General features: G+C 46.0%; 1 protein-coding gene and 1 long non-coding RNA gene across 9 annotated transcripts in view; both read left to right on the top strand.

Moving 5' to 3' along the window:
- Window positions 1-12,818, top strand: part of LOC147346375 (uncharacterized) — a 34,319-nt gene extending 21,501 nt beyond the window's left edge. Inside the window, exon 2 of the long non-coding RNA XR_015153576.1 lies at window positions 277-12,818. This is a non-coding gene — a long non-coding RNA (uncharacterized LOC147346375). The remainder of the gene's footprint in view (window positions 1-276) is intronic.
- CCBE1 (collagen and calcium binding EGF domains 1) overlaps window positions 1-16,915 on the top strand; it is a 240,068-nt gene that overhangs the window by 115,605 nt on the left and 107,548 nt on the right. The gene's annotated exons all lie outside the window — the stretch shown is intronic.

Genomic DNA, 16,915 nt, shown 5'->3' with positions numbered 1-16,915 from the left:
TTTTATTAATACGTTCAGATAAGATTAGCAGCATCTGCAAACAGGATCCTTGGTGATGTACAGCAGAGCAGAGAGCTCGGTTCCTGTCTCGGGACAGTCAAGTGCTTTTTTCCTCTCTACTCTGATATCGGGACTTCTTCCAAACACGTGTGAAGAGGCTGTACTAAGGGATTTAAGTGGATATACCTGTATGTGGTTAAAGCTGTTAAGTGACAGAACTTGTGTCCTCTTAGATGACTTTTTGATATCTTTGCTCAAATTTCCTAACTTTCACAGCATTTCTAAAGAAGAGTGAGATTAAGTTACTAGTAAATGATCCTACAAGAAACCAATCCTGAATATTCATTGGAAGGACTGATGCTGAAGTTGCAATACTTTGGCCACCGGATGCAAAGAGCGGATTCACTAGAAAAGACCCTGATGCTGGGAGGGATTGGGGCAGGAGGAGAAGGGGACGACAGAGGATGAGATGGCTGGATGGCATCACTGACTCGATGGACGTGAGTTTGAACAAGTTCTGGAACTTAGTGAAGGACAGGGAAGCCTGACATGCTGCAGTTCATGGGGTTGAAAAGAGACACGACTTAAGAGACGAAACAACAGGAAGATGATGCACATGAGCCGTAAGCAAGCCTGTTCAGTGTTAAAGCGGCCTCACCGCTCCCCCTGCAGCTCATACGGTAACGAGTCTGCCTGCAGTGCTGGAGACCAAGGTTTGCTCCCTGGGTCAGGAAGATCCCCTGGAGAAGGGAGTGACAACCCACTCCAGTATTCTCGCCTGGAGAATCCCATGGACAGAGGAGTCTGATAGGCTACAGTCCGTGGGGTTGCAAAGAGTCGGACACGACTGAGCGACTAAGGCTACACCGCTCCGCCTGGCGATTTCTTCTCTAAATGGTCACAAGAGGCAAGTGGCCATTAAAAAAAAAACAACTGGAGGTCAGAGGTTGTGACTCGGAGGTCCTAGCTGATGATGACTGGGGACAAGAGTCCTGAGTATCTGCCTGAAAAGCTCTGCCTTAGACTGTTTTACTCATTAGGTGGATGTTGTATTTGGCGTTTCTTGGGGGAGAAGAAAATTTGAAACCTTGATGGTGTATTTGAGAATTTAACAGGCTCTTTATCTGTGCTGTTCTGAAAAAAAAAAAAAATGTTGACAAGCCATCTTCCCGTCTCTTTTTATCCCTTATGTTTCTTTCAGTTGATGGATTTGTTTGCATACCTCTGCGTATTACCCAGCTTTCTGGAACTCTCCACGTCCGCCAGTGTGGGTTCTTCAGAGAAGAACCTCAATTCCTCCACTTACTCAAACCCACTCTTAGTCCCCGTCTCTGCTGCAGGCTCCCCAGACGATGCCGTTTCTTCTCTAAGCTCTGAGGTTTTACTGCTGATTCAGAGGTTTTGACAATAACTTTGTACCTTTTGGGGAATTGGCACATGTCTTCTAAATTTTAAACGCCTTTGTGAAGATCTGGGTTCTATCGTCTTTCACCTCCTTAGCATGAGAATTCCTCACACCTGGAGGCATTCAACAGGACTCTGGCTGGATTGAAGCCCAGGGAAGCTAGCTCCTGAGCATCCCTTAGCCTTGGCTTGCTTCCTCCAGCAGGGGCCTCACTCTGTGGATCTGGGGCCTCTTGAGGCGCAGTGCCCTTGGAGTCCATCCTTCAACCTCTCTGTATCCCCGGCCAGCATGGGCAGCTCCATGGCAGAGGGAGGAAGCAGTACCCATCTGCTGCCCTTTGTCCAGCGCCAGCCGAGACCAGGCAGAGCAGGGCAGCTGCTGCGCCTCCCCTTGCAGACCCTGCCCGCCTTGGCCCGTGTGCCCGCACGCATGTGGAGCTGGCCATTCTGAGAAACATAGTCCCATCATTGCTGAGCCAGTGCAGCCTGATTGCAACAGGGTCTGCAGATACGTGAAGATCCCCATAAACAATGCAACCAGCTCTCTTCTTTGTTTTGACTTAAGCTCTTAACAAAATGCACTTAAGCTTGAAAGGACCTCTTTCCTTGGATACTCCCACTTCAGTGAAACAAACAAAAAAACCCCAAAACCCCAGTGTGGGTTGGAAAAGTTACAAGCTATTATGATGTTTTCATTCTCCAAATAATTACTCATTTCAGAGCTGATCAGAGCATTCTAAAAACGGCTGGCTCTCCACGCAGAAGCGTAATTAAATTCTGACACACAAGGTCATTGCCCGGCACTCTGCTCGCTCCCTGCCACAGGGTCTTTGACTCCAGCTGCCTTTCCTGTTGCATAAAGCCCTCTGTCCTCCGCAGCTGGGTCATATTCAGTAAGTCCTTACAGCGCATCTGAAGAAGGTCAGTCCCAGAGCTCGCATTAGTCATCTCCAGGAAAGGAGGATGGGAGGCGGGTGTTACTGCAGCTCACTTTCTCCTGTCCCGCGGACCCGAGGCCTCTTTATGCTCCGGGCCCCGTCATGTCTGCCACTTTAACTGTTCCTAGAAGACAGAGCACAGCTGGCTGAGCACCCCGGGGACTTGTCCACAGCTGGGATTTGACTCCGTTGAGATTCCAGGAGTGCTCTGAGGACAAGACGCCTCGTCTGTATTTTGCGAGTTTGCCAGGGGGAGCCCAGGTCAAGAGCAGTTGAGATGTCTTTCAAGGCAGGAGCCAGACAGGAGGTCGGGCGTCAGAGGAAGGAGGAGCAGAGGCCCTGGGGCGGGTGTGACTGACCTAGGAGCTTGCAGAGCTAAGATCTGGAGACTGTGGTCCTGGGCAAACCCTGGAAATGAGATTCTGAATGCCCTGAGATGCTCCGAAAGCGCTTTCATTACTGAGGCTGCAGGCAGCAAAGCTTCCCCTCTGGCATTGCTTGTGATACCCCTGAGCTCCTGAGCTGTGGTTTTCCTGCCAAGACTGTACGTCATTTACAACAGATGGAGTTGGTCTGTTTCTTCAGGATGTCCAAGCTGAGACCATACACTGACTTCCCTTCACACAGTATAAAAAATGACTCCAGGTCAACGGCATTCACACGTGATATAGCAGCATCTTTTTTTTTTTTTTTTCATCTTTTGCACCTTCTGAATGGATCTGAAGATTTCTACCGCAAATTAGCGCTGTAGCTGTTTTTCTAAAGCAGGTACATGACCGGCTTCAGTGGCTGTCTGTTTTAATCTTTCTGAAATTGAAAAATGGTACCGAAGAGAGCTGGCACAAGAACCAGATTCTTCAACTATGACATTGGGCCTGGGCTTCTGGAGCAGGAACTGCATATCATGTTTGAGACAACGAGGGGTGAGGGTGTGGGTCGAGGGGTCCCCGTGCAGCTGTGAGTGGCTGTAACACACCTGCTGAAGCTTGCCACCGAGTTTAGCTCCCTGTCCCGAGAGAAGGCGCCGAGGAGCCGTGTGTCCTTTTAAACTTGCAGTCTTTTACCTTTCAGTATAGGCCCATGAACGTTTTTGAAAGTTTTGAAAGTTTTACCTTTCAAAACTCTTATTGAAGAGTTTTAAAACTATGCCATTTCAAGAAAAAAAACGTTTCAAATTCTGAAGTGCTTTATCACAAAATTTCTCTTTATACCAGGCTTGCCTGGTGGCTCAGCTGGTAAAGCATCCGCCTGCAATGTGGGAGACCTGGGTTCGATCCCTGGGTTGGGAAGATCCCCTGGAGAAGGGAAAGGCTACTCACTCCAGTATTCTGGCCTGGAGAGTTCCATGGACTGTATAGTCCAAGGGGTCGCAAAGAGTCAGACACGACTGAGCGACTTTCACTTTCTTTCACTTTCTCATTATAAGAGTGGAATGGGTAAAACGTGCCATTTATTCCTTAAAATATGAAAAACACACATGCCTGTTTATGAAGTTGGCTGGGTGAGAATAAAATGAGTGTCTGAGCCAGAGGAATCAAAGAAATCACATCCTCCAACCGTCGTCTTATATGAATGCCTGTAAACCAGCACTGGGATTAATGAAGGCCCGTGCTGCTTACTGGCAGAGATCTAGAGTTGGACACTCTCGAGCTGTCATTCCCGCCTCCTTTCCATTATACCTCCAAGCCACTTGCTTTATTCTCTCCAGACATTGGGGCAGTCAGCTAAAGACAGGCGGTCCCTACTCTTTCTTGAAGTCATTTCCACGTAGCAGTTAGCCTGAACCCCCAGGAAACTTCCTCTACAGGACTGTCCTCCCTGTGTGGATGAGTCTGATCGCCCCCGGTGGACTGCGGGACACCGTCTCTTCTCCTTGTCACATAGAAGCTGATGTAAGCGGGAGAGAAGAGATCCTAGAGGTGGACATCTGGCAGGTCTAAGTGTGCTGAGCCCTCAAGAGCTGGCCATTTCAGCCTGTCATTCTGCACAGAGCTCACCTCTTATCAGAAGTCCTGTGGTCTTCTCGGCCTCTTGGAACAGTGACACAAAACAAGTGGGAATGATATAAACAGTGTCAATAACAAATAGCTATTTTGGTTGCTCAAAGGACCTTCGATACACAGTAAGGACAAGAAATGCTTTGACTCTTTGCAACCCCATGGATTGTTTTCAGCCAATCATTTTTAAAAAGTGTGTAATAGACAGTAGGTAACATACTCAATACGTAACATCCACACACAATAGTGATGAACTGACCGCAAAGGATGACCCAGCTCCCTCCCTCCTTTACTGCAGGTCAAGCTTCTGATCTGGAGACTACTCTCTCATCTCATTGAGCATTGATCACTAGCCAGAATTCTACCCTAGATGCTGGTGGTCCCCAGCAGTGGCTTCTCCAACATCCGGAAGGACATAGAAAGCTTCTCCATCGTGGGCCAGCTTTACGATACCACAGACGTTTTATTTACACTTCTGGAGTTTGTTCCGCAGGCCTCCATGTCACCGCGGTGCTGACAGGGCCTGCGATGTTGGAGACACAGCTTAGTGTTTTGTGGCGGACCACGGTTACAGAAAACAGCGGTGGCATTTCAGCCTCCCTTGTTGGGGTTTGGGGCTCAGTAGCAGAAGACAGCCTACAAGGCAGTATCTACTCACCTAGAAAGTATGCTTTTCCCAAGTAAAAGTGGTACTTGGGGCTGGTCTGGGTTTTGCCCCAAACTTTCTCCCCTTTTGCCCCATCCCTGGAGCAGGAAGGGTTTTTAATGGCTTGAGTTTATGATGCTGCAGACAAGGCACCTTCGGCATCTTTCAGCAGCTCTGACTCCACGCCCACTTCTCAGGCGGGGCTGTCATGGCCTCTGGGTTTCATGTGCCTGGCTGGTGCTGTGGTTGTGTGTTGCGGTCTCTCTAGTTGAGTGTGACTGTAAGAGTGTCTCAGGACCTCAGTTTCCTCATCTGTCAAATGAAAGGGTCCCCTGTATCTCTGAAGTCCGTGATGGTAATGACATGTGCCTGTGCTCAAAGGCGGTTGAGTGGCATCAGCTGAGCTGAGGTGTACCTTTGACTCTTCTCAAAGTGAATGGCTGCGATTCAATAAACAGAAACTCTCCCTCAGTTTAACTGTTTGACTCCAGATGAGTAGAACAGGGACCATTAAAAAATTACCTCATTGACTTGGCCAGGGTGTTGCTGTCTTTTATTGATCCCAGGATTAGGATGTTCACCCCTCTGAGGATATGCTGGCTGCAGCCTACGTCTAGGGGATATCTCCTGGCACATGGAGACGATCGCCCCCAAAGGCTGTGAGTGTGGATGTGTGGTTAGTGGAGCCCATTTTTTCCATCTCCACCATATCTCCGCAGGGTTACTGTTCTACCTTTGTGTGGCTAGACACGGGACAGGCATATGCAGAGAAAGACCAGCTTCACTTCACCGAGGAAAACGGTGCCCTCAGCCAAGGCTGAGCATTCATTTCAAGGACACAGATAAACAGTGTTTCTTTCCCCCCGGATGATTGATTACATGATTCTTTTATTAAAAAGGCAAGTGGAAATACTCCGTCCAAAACGTAGGCTGCCGCTTAGCATGTGCTGTGATAGGAAATGTGTGGGTGTGTGCTCGGTCGCTCAGTCGTGCCTGACTCTTTGTGACCCCATGGACTGTAGCCCGCCAGGCTCCTCTGTCCATGGGATTTTCCAGGAAAGAATACTGGAGTGGGTTGCCATTTCCTACTCCAGGGGATCTTCCCAACCCAGGGATCGAACCCACGTCTCTTGCGTCTCCGGCATGGGCAGGCAGATTCTTTACCACTGGTGCCACTTGGGAAGCCCATGACATGAAATGAATTTGATAAGGTATTTTCCTCTTTGATTTAGACAACTTCCCAAAGTAATCTTTGCAAACCTGATAGAAAAAACAACATTGGAACTATTGCCAACTCTGACTTACTCTTCTTTAAAATCATTAAGTGAACAAACAAATACTTGGGGTAGCTGAAGCATAAGGAGCTGGCAGATTGCTCCAGACATCACTGGCATCAGGATGCAGGTGAACAGGGGGAATGTCTCTGTTAAGACATATGATCTTGCCAAAAACCAGATAAAGAAGAGAAAAATTCTTTCTCGACCCTCTAGATGTAGTCTGTGAACTGATGCTCTGATGAAGCATTCTACACGTGTTACCCCAGCGATCACAGTGAACACGAAGGCAGAAATACTCTGGGGACAGCATGGTCACAGGGTTTTGCAACTCTTCCCATCAACAGCTGGAGTCCATTTCCCCGCCCTCGTGGCGTCCTCTGGCCAATAGAATGTGACACCCATGCTGATGTGCCTCGACCACAGGAGGCCCGGCAACTTCTGCCTTCTCCCGCTTGGAATATTCCTGCCTCTGAGAAGGAAGCTCAGGCTAGACAACTCAACGACGAGAAGCCCATGGAGAGAGGGACCCAGATGACAGCCAGCACCCTGGCACCAACCGTGTGAATGAGTCCATCTTACACCCTCCAGCCCCAGAACAGCCGCCCGGATGGCTGGAGCCACAAGTGAGCCAAGGCAAGAGTTTCCCGGCTCAAACGGAGAATGATGATCCAGCAAGGAACGGTGGATTTCAGCCACTGAGTTTTGGGGAGGTTTGTTACGGAGCAGCAGATAACTGATGCGTAGTCCACAATCCAGATGAAGAAACCCAGGGTCGGGAAGGTTCAGTAACTTGCCCAAGGTTGTAGAGGCAATAAGTGGCAGAATCATGATTTGAACTGATCTTTATGACTCCAGATTTTCCTTGGCTTGGCTAAAAGCCAACTCCCACTTCAGTTGAAAAAGCCCTGAATTGCTGGAAAGGTAAAGGGTTTGTTTTTTTTTTAAGGACTAGTCTCTTATAAACAGATGATAAGGACTGATTTTAGAACATAATTTTGTAGAAACCAATGCAACATTGTAAAAAAATTTTTTTAATTTAAATAAATAGAAAAAAATAAGCTTCTGGCACACAAAAACAAAAAGCATAATTTTGTTTTTAGTATGTTTCTCTTTATTAGGAAGTGTTTCCCAAAACACTTTCAGAACCTGTTCTTTGGGAGCAGGATTCTTGAGCTTACAGATTTATCAGCTGCTAATTTTCTAAGCTCATGGGGCTTGGGCAAGCATAACTCATCTGAGGTCAAGACTGTAATTATAAGGACTTCCTAGTCCAGCTCACTCAAGTGAAGGAAAATATTCACCAGGGAAGTGAGCCTGCTGTAGGAGTTGGTATTCTGAAGTTTGAAGTGCAGTCATCCCTTGGTGTGTTGAAAGGATTGGTTCTAAAATCTAAGGATGCTCAAGTCCCACTGTGGACTCTCTGTGTCTGCAGCTCTCCAGCCTCAGATTCAACCAGTCAGCGCTCTTGTAATACTGGGCTTGTTGTTTAGTTGTGTCCAGCTCTTTGCAACCCCCTGGACTGTAGCCTGTCAGGCTCCTCTGTCCGTGGGATTCCCAGGCAAGAATACCAGAGTGGGTTGTCATTTCCTTCGCCAGAAGATCTTCCCAACCCAGGGATGGAACCGGTGTATCCTGGATTGCAGGTGGATTCTTTACCACTGAGCCATGAGGGAAGCTGATAGTGAAATATTTGTTGAAAAAAATCTGCATGTAAGTGGACCCACACAGTTCAAACCCAAGTGTACAGGGGTTGGCTGTATTTTGGGTGAGGGCCCTTTGGAAGAGCTAGACCATCAATTATGGCTCAGGAAACTTTTCCCATGAAGGACCAGGTGGTATTTTAGGCTTTTCGGGCCACATGGTCTCCGTTAAAACTACTCAGTTCTGCCCTTGTAGCTTGAAATCAGGGAGAAGGCAATGGCAACCCACTCCAGTACTCTTGCCTGGCAAATCCCATGGACAGGGGAGCCTGGTGGGCTGCAGTCCATGGGGTAGCTAGGAGTTGGATACAACTGAGCGACTTCACTTTCACTTTCATGCATTGGAGAAGGAACTGGCAACCCACTCCAGTGTTCTTGCTTGGAGAATCCCAGGGACAGGGGAGCCTGATGGGCTGCCGTCTATGGGGTTGCACAGAGTCGGACATGACTGAAGCGACTTAGCAGCAGCAGTAGCAGCTTGAAATCAGCCATAAGCAGTAAGTAACCAAGCTGTATTCCAATAAAACTTTATTTACAGGAACAAATGTGGGCCAGATATTGCCTGTGGGTCATAGCTTGCCAGCCCCTAAATTAGAGGAAGCCTGCCCGCTAAGAGGCCATCTGTGGCTGGTTTGAGCATTGAATCGCTCCCATAGCTCCCAGGTAGCTGCTGTGTAGACAAGCTAAAGCTAGGAATCAGTACAGCCTATAGGATCAGATGGTGAGCGATGCTTTCTCAGGATGCATGGAAACACCCCTTGTAGTAGCACCGTCATTCCAGTGGACTCCCGAGAAAGCCAGGTGGCAGGCATTTGGGCATGGCAGCCAGCCATCTGACACAGGGAAAGGGAAGCTTCCTCAGCTGTGTCCTGGAGCAAAGTTCTTTAAGTCTCGACGTGCTTATCTGTATAATGGGAATAGTGAGAAGCAGACTCTGCAAAATGGCAGGCTCTTTATGCCATGCTGGTGCGGTCTCCACCCTGTGCTCATGGAGAGGAATCAAGTTCAGTGTCATTGTCTCCCAGTGCTGTTGTGGTTCATTTGCTCAGTCATGTCTGACTCTTTGCGACCCCATGGACTGCAGCATACCAGGCTTCCCTGTCCTTCACTCTCTCCCGGAGTTTGCTCAAGCTCATGTCCGCTGAGTCAGTGATGCCATCCAACCATCTCATCCTCAGTCACCCCCTCTCCCCCTGCCTTCAAACTCTGCCAGCATCAGGCTCTTTTCCAGTGAGTCAGCTCTTCACATCAGATGGCCAGTGTAGTGGGGCTTCAGCTTCAGCGTCAGTCCTTCCAGTGAATATTCAGGGTTGACTTCCTTTAGGATTGATTGGTTTGATCTCCTTGCTGTCCAAGGGATGCCTGCTGTGGGGAGCAGCTCTGGACCACTAACGTGGTTGTTGCCGCAGCTTGACTGACTGGCCCTTCATCACTGCAGCGCTGCTGACCACTGACCTTGCTGTCCATCTACTTGTCTGAGTTTTGGCATCTCCCCCATGGCATTCATTCAGCAGTGGGACAACTGGGGGCTCAGTGCCTGTTGTTGCCAAGGGCTTAAGCAGCTGACTGAAGGGTTATCTGTCCCTGGGGCCAGGCACAGCTGCTGCTGCTGCTAAGTCACTTCTGTTGTGTTCGACTCTGTGGGACCCCATAGACGGCAGCCCACCAGGCTCCTCCGTCCCTGGGATTCTCCAGGCAAGAACACTGGAGTGGGTTGCCATTTCCTTCTCCAATGCATGAAAGTGAAAAATGAAGATGAAGTCACTCAGTCATGTCTGACTCTTAGCGACCCCATGGACTGCAGCCTACCAGGCTCCTCCATCCATGGGATTTCCCAGACAAGAGTACTGGAGTGGGGTGCCATTGCCTTCTCTGGAGATCTTATACGACATACTCTTAATTCGGTGTACTTTCCAGGACTCTTCTCTCCCTTCATGGAGCGCCCATTAGTATTGTTTGCTCCTTCTAGTTGCAGCGTGTTTTATTTAATTCAGTAATTTTGCCGGAATGTGTTTGGAGATGGCAGAATAAGAATTAAAAGAGCTTGTTAGTTCAACCATGATAGTGCACGTGGATTTTATTTTCACCAATGTTAGATTCTAGAATACTGCCATATTTAAATCAGATGTTGACATTTTGAAGTATGGATTATCTTTTATTTTAAAAGGACATGTGAAACAGTCTGAGCTATATTTCCAAGTGAAATGAAGAGCCTCGCAGTGCACAGCATCTTCCTTTTAGTTTTACTCTTAGTTTTAAGGGCTTTCTGCAAATAGTTTGTTGGTCCATGATTTCATTTTCTGATTTGCCCTACCTGGGATTTATCAGGAGAGCTTCCTGGATTTTTCCTTCTTTTATCTTTATTCCTTGTGATATCTGAAAGGATTCATGGTGATTACCTAGCCATCCCCTACGGTCTCTACCCCTCCTTTTTTATAGCCTGGAAAATCAAAGCTGCTTTCCTAGGTTTTCTGTTAGATGTTGTTGTGGACTGAATGTTCAGGTCCTCCTCAAAATTCACGTGTTGCAATCCTAGCCTTCAACGTGATGGGATTTGGAGGTGGGGCCTTTGGGTGGTTATTAGATGTGAAGATAGAGCCCTCATGAATGGGATCACTGTCTTTATAAGAAGAAAGGGATAGGGTTACTTTCACCACCTGATGAGAAGAACTGACTCATTGGAAAAGAACCTGCTGCTGAGAAAGATTGAAGGCAGGAGGAGAAGAGGATGAGATGATGGGATGGTATCACCGACTCAATGGATGTGAGTCTGAGCAAGCTCTGGGAGTGATGGCCAGGGAGCCCTGGCATGCTGCAGTCCATGGGGTTGCAAAAAGTTGGACACAACTGAGCGACTGAACTGAACTGAAGAAGAAAGAGGTGGTTTTCTTTCCCCCGCTTCCCCTCTGCTCTTCTCTATGTGATGCACAGGTAGAAGGTGACCATCTGTCTCAAGCCAGGAGGTGGGCTGTCACCAAACTCTGGATCTGCCAGGACCTTGATCTTGGACTTCCCAGCCTCTAGAACCATTGAGAAATCTTTACTGTTGAAGCCATCCAGTCTGTGGTACCTTGTTATAGCAGCTTGAACTAAGACATACGTGATTCGCTCTATTTCGAGAATGGAAGCCAAAGAGATCCGGAAGTGTCCACATGATTGTAGTTTCTTATCAGTGCAAATGTTCCCACTTGCTCTCATAACAAGGACATTGTTCTTCCCGAAGAAGGAGCAATGAGCTGAGGGTAAAGAGGAGGCTTAACATCTCAGCCCGGATGGAGCACTAACCACCCATGTGGTCTGGCCCCTAGCTGCCTTATTCGTAAGATGAGGGGACCACCTTGGATGAACTCGAGTCTTCTCCAGTACTCCCAAACATTTGGTCATCAGATAGTTGGCATCATGTGATGAAACAGCTGTTAAGACATGTTCAATTTAGTGTAAAGCACTTAAATCTCTTAATGGCTGTCTCTTTATCCATGGGGCGAATAAATTATATGTTAAAGTAAAAGTTCAAAATCTTGGCCAAGATGCCCAGTGTTCATCTTTCAGTCAGGTTATCTTTCCAGGCATGAGCAGGGCCATCTCAGATTTCTACACGCAGAACAGCAGCAGCAGCCCAACCCGGGTCCAGGCCTGCTAGAGACCCCAGCACACTGCTTCTGCTGGGCATGTGGGTCTCGGTTGAGGGTGTGTGTCACAGCCGTGTGTGCACTCTGGACATTGGAAAGGTCACTGTGGGCCAAGGTCAAGGGCACATCCAGTGCTAAATGAAGGCGTTTGGATTTAATTAGTGGAGAATTGCCTAATGAGATCTAGTTTATGAAGATTAACTTGGGAGTAAAATGATAACCCAAGATTCTATTGATTTAGATAATATATTGACTTAAAATTTCTGTACATGTAAAACCTGGAAGATTAACAAATTTGACTAATCTTTTACCATATAGAAGATTAACACATTTAAAGTCCTGACTGGGAAAAATGTATACAGCATATATAAGGGGGCAAAAGATGAACATTCCTTAACTATAACAAGTTTCTACAACTCAGTAAGAAATACAAAATTGGATCAAGGATTTTGTTATCTATTGCTATTGAACAAACTGCCCAGAATATACTGGCCTCAATGAACAGTTGAGTATTATAAGGTCATGAATCTGTAGTCTGGGACTCAAATGAGTTGTTTTTCCCAAGTGGTGTCCACTGGAACGGGAACGTTCCAGGTGGCTTCTCGTTGATGTGCCTGAGGCCTCAGATGGCCTGACTGGAACAGCCAAGCATCTCAGTCTCTCTGAGGTCTTTCTTACGAGGAAGCTAGACCTTTACCTGGTGGCTTAGGGTTCTAAGAGCGAGCCTTCCAAATGGAACAGCCCCACTGTGTAAGCGCTCATCAGGCCTCTGTTTACATCAGGCTTGCTATACACTATTGGTCAGAGCGAGTCACATGGCCAAATCCAGCCAGTGCAGGAGGTGGTAACAGAAGAGCATGAACAAGGGGCATGATCCGCCGTAGGCCCCCAGTGCAACAGTCCACTATGGATAGATAGGGCAGGCAAGTCACCGAAGAAATAGGAGTGATGAATAAACATGAAAAATGCACATTTCTCTAGAGGTCAGGTAAAAGCAATAAAAATGATGACACTGCTTTCATTTGGAAATGGAATATGCAGTATCTAGTTATTAATAACATAGAGTGTTGACAAGCTTGTGGAAGAATCTCATACATTTCCCTGGGAGTGTATATTAGTGTGGTCTTTTTAAAAGGTTTTTTGGCAGCTCTGCTCAAAATATAAAATGTGCGTGACTCAGCAAATTCCACTTCTTCAGATAAAAATACTCCTACAGGTACCCCAGAATGTACTACAAAGGGATGTTTATGTATCGTAGTTTGTAGTGGCAATAAAACTAGAACACTAAAGCCCACCAGTAAGAAAATGGGCAAATTATGATAAATCTGTACAGTAAATATTGAACAGCCATATTAAGACTTAATTAAATCAGTGGTAGAGAATCCGCCTGCCAGTGCAGGAGATGTGGAATCAGTCCCTGGGTCAGGAAGATCCCCTGGAGAAGGAAATGGCAACCCACTCCAGTATTCCTGCCTGGGAAATCCCACAGAGAGAGGAGCTGGCAGGCTACAGTCTGTGGGGTTGAAAAAGTCAGATAGGACTTAGCGACTAAACAACAAAATCTGAATGTACTAATGTGGAGTGATATAACCATCATGTGTCATCATTTTCATGAAAGCAAAAATGTGGGCTGAGTGCACGTTCTAGAATGAGAAGTAGACTTGGGTTGGGAGTGTATTTTTACTTTGTTTTAAATGAGCTTTTGATTATTTGTAATTTTTTATCATGAGTATGCATTGCTTTTATGATGGGAGAAAAAAGGGGAAAAATGGAGACCGCTTTAAAATATGTGCGTGTGAATGTTGTATGTGCAGATCACACACATGTGTAGATGTATGCTCAGAGAGAAGGGAGGTTTCCTTGGGTCCTGAAGACCTTCCACCTGCGGAACCTCTCCTGACCCCCTGCTCTCCCTTCAGTGCCTCCAGGCTTATTCTCTGTTGTTCTGGAAAATTAAAGGTCTGTGAGTCACTTGGAATTCATGTAATAAAAAAAAAAAAAGGAATTCATGTAATAAAAGGCATATTTTTATGATTTAATTTGGAGCTTTTAGAGTTGCATATTGATTCTATTAACATAAAACTTTGCAATGATCTCTTTTTTCCGTGTCTGAAATTCTTATTAGGAATGAAGACTTTGAGACAGTGTGACTCACTAGGGTGCCCATTGTTCAGTTAGACTTGCAATGTGGGGTAACCTACCCAGTGACCTCTGGCCTAACGTGGAGTGAGTACAAGTCAAAGCATGACTTCTCCTTAGAAGGTGTAATGGGAAAATGGACCTTTAATAGCCAAACTCACTCCAAAGTCATTAACATCTTTAAAAAAAAATTATTTCTTAGGCTTTTCTGGGTCTTAGGTGCAGCATGTGGGATCTAGTTCCCCGACCAGGGATTGAACCTGGGCCCCCTGTCGTGGGCGCTTGGAGTCTTAGTCACTGGACCACGGGGAAGGTCCCTATTAACACCTTGTTTGTGCTCTGAGGCTTCTTAAGCCACATCAGTGGAAAAAGACAGGACCTGGAAGAAAGATATTTTTTGTTTTCTAGTCCAGAGCTTCTGTAAGGTCAGGTGTGCTCGAGATGCAGGAGTGCCATTTAATTTGAAAAGATACTTTGCAAGATGATATCAGATCTTGCCATGTTTCTGAGGAAGAAGCAATGGTGTGGAAATAGAGACCAAAAGTTTATATTTCATAGTGGAGGGGTTAATCTCATTAAAATTTCTTTATTAGTAAAAAGCAACTTGAAGCAAAATGGATTTCACAGACAACATATGCTTAGAACTATTACATCTTGCCTCATGGTTATGGAGAAGGGATCAAGTAAGCTTTAAGGATGACCAAAAGTAGCACAGAGAAAGTTTGGTTTCTTAACATTAGGAAAAGTTTTTATTGTGTGACCGATAACATGTATTAAAGTGACGGAATTCCTGTTGTGCCTTTAAATCAGCTGTTCGTGTGTTATCTTTATTCTCCTGGATGTTTTACACGTTGGGCTTCCCTGAAAGCTCAGTTGGTAAAGAATCTGCCTGCAATGCAGGAGACCCTGGTTCGCTTCCTGGGTCAGGAAGATCCCCTGGAGAAGGGACAGGCTCCCCACCCCAGTATTCTTGGGCTCCCCTTGTGGCTCAGCTGAAGAATCTGCCTGCAATGCAGGAGACTGGGTTGGGAAGATCCGCTGGAGAAGGGACAGGCTACCCACTCCAATGTTCTGGCCTGGAGTATAGTCCATGTATTATCTTCATTCTCCTGGATATTTTATACATTGTTTTAATCTTTGTGCTTTATAAACAGTAAAATTTAAATAATACTCAATGTTTTATTTTCCAAATAAAGCACTTTTATATACTAAAAGCAAAGATATCCTTCTTCTAGAATACCTGTGTTACAACTTTCTTATTTTGTGAGAAATTGCTGCTCATATAATATGGACCGAAACTGTGAGAATTTGTCGTTTCAGAGCCTCACATACTGGTTTCATAGATACAATCTTTGTAATCCTCAGTCTTAAAAAAAAACCTCAGCAGCCATAATGTTATCCTGTTTAAATAAGTTGTCTAACTTACCTGAAAAGCATATATGCATGATGAAACCCTTTCCTTCTTACAACCTAAAATATTAGCTATAGAAAAATTTATTTTGAGTTTTCTTCTGGATGAAAGGAAAGAAAAATAAAGCTACCTACTATTGCATCTTTCATTTAAAACTCTTCCCTACGTGATGTTTAATGAGAGTTTGCATAAGCCTGGCACAGACTTCTAGATTCTTTCCCAGGATTTGTCCAGGTGGGATCTGGGGTAGGGGGTGTAACTCATGGAGGATCCTAGTATCCCACCCCCCAGTCAAGGACAGGGCCCTGGACTCTGCATTTTAAACTATTCCCAGGTCACCCCTAGTGTCTAAGGAAGTATGAAACATTTAGGGTTGAACTGGGGGGAAATCTGGGACTTCTTGAAGGAAGCCAAAATTCTGAGGAGAATTCTAGTTAATACTTCCTGGCTTGTTCCTTAGAAAATTTTAAAGAGGTTTTCAAGAAGAAGGAAGCGATCGCTTCTGGGTGGCCTGGGTTTGGCGGGATCTTGCAGGAACTGGTCTTTGTCCCTGGTGGGGTTCGAGAGGTCCGCAGGAATGGGGAAGCCAGCTGTGGCCGAGAGAAGAGGGATGTTTGCAGGTCACGCTTGGAGGGGGTCAGTCCTCTGGAGGAGCTCTGGGGGTGTCCAGAGGAGAGGGAGCCGGAACTTCTGCTGAGGGTGGGGAGGCGCCGTTTCCAAGTGCTGCAGCCTGGTCTGCCGTGGACTGTCTTGACCAGACACGTTTTAGCAGGGCTGTTGGTTGCCCAGCAATGTGGCAGAAAGTCACGGAAATGGTGTTTGCCTTTTCTAGTGTGTTTCATTTTCCAGATGGGCGCAAAGCACAGGAACATGAAGATGACTTTCTTATCAGTCCCACTAAAGGGACAGAGCTGTTCTCCTGATCCGTTGTGGTCAATTATTATTAAAAAAAAATAATAATTGTTTTTATTATTTATTTTCATCCTTTTTCGCATTCTTTTCCCATATAGGTTATTAAACAGAATACTGAGAAGAGCTCCCGGTGCTGTACAGTAGGGCCTTGCTGGGGATCTATTTCGTACGCAGGGCCGTGTGTCTGTCTGCCCTGAACTCCTTATTTCTGCCCCCTCCCCACGTTTCCCCTTTGGTGTCCATTAAGTTTGTTTTCAAAATCTGTGAGTCTGTTTCTGTTTTGTAAGTAAGTTTGTTTCTATCATTTTAAAATTAGATCTCGCACGTAAGTGATATCGTGTGATATGTTTCTCAGACTTAGTATGGCCATGCTGGCCCATCCGTGTTGTTGCAAATGGCAGTTTCGTTCTTTTTTTATGGCCGAGTCATATCCCATTGTGTATATGTGCCACATTCTTCTTTATCTGTATGATAATAAACATCACAATATATGTATAATTTTTAAAACCTGTGATCTTCAGTTTGTGTAATACTTCTCTCTGGTGCTTTAGGTTTGCGCTGAGAATGGAGTTTTCTGCCTTTGTATGAGGACGAATCATGTATCGTGTCAAGTCAAGTGGCAATGTTTCTATGGCAACTTGTCTGTGGAAATTCTGGAATCTCATGTTTGCAAAGGTGGTTACAGCTCCTGCTGACCAAATAGCCCTTAAATTCTTTAAAGTTTCAAGATTGGCATATATAGTACATTATTCAGCAATACTGCATTGCCAAATACAGTGCATTCATATGTATAGGAAGTTCTTTAATGAACGACTCTAACTGGAGGTAAGATTTCTTAGTTAATCAGTTGTCTGCCCGCTGG

Source organism: Bos grunniens, chromosome 24 (assembly GCF_055505025.1).
Source record: "Bos grunniens cultivar Pamir isolate PY7600 chromosome 24, Bosgru_T2T1.0, whole genome shotgun sequence".
Lineage (NCBI taxonomy): Eukaryota > Metazoa > Chordata > Mammalia > Artiodactyla > Bovidae > Bos > Bos grunniens.
The sequence above is the reverse complement of the archived record's forward strand: the minus strand, read 5'-3'. Positions and strand labels throughout refer to the sequence as shown.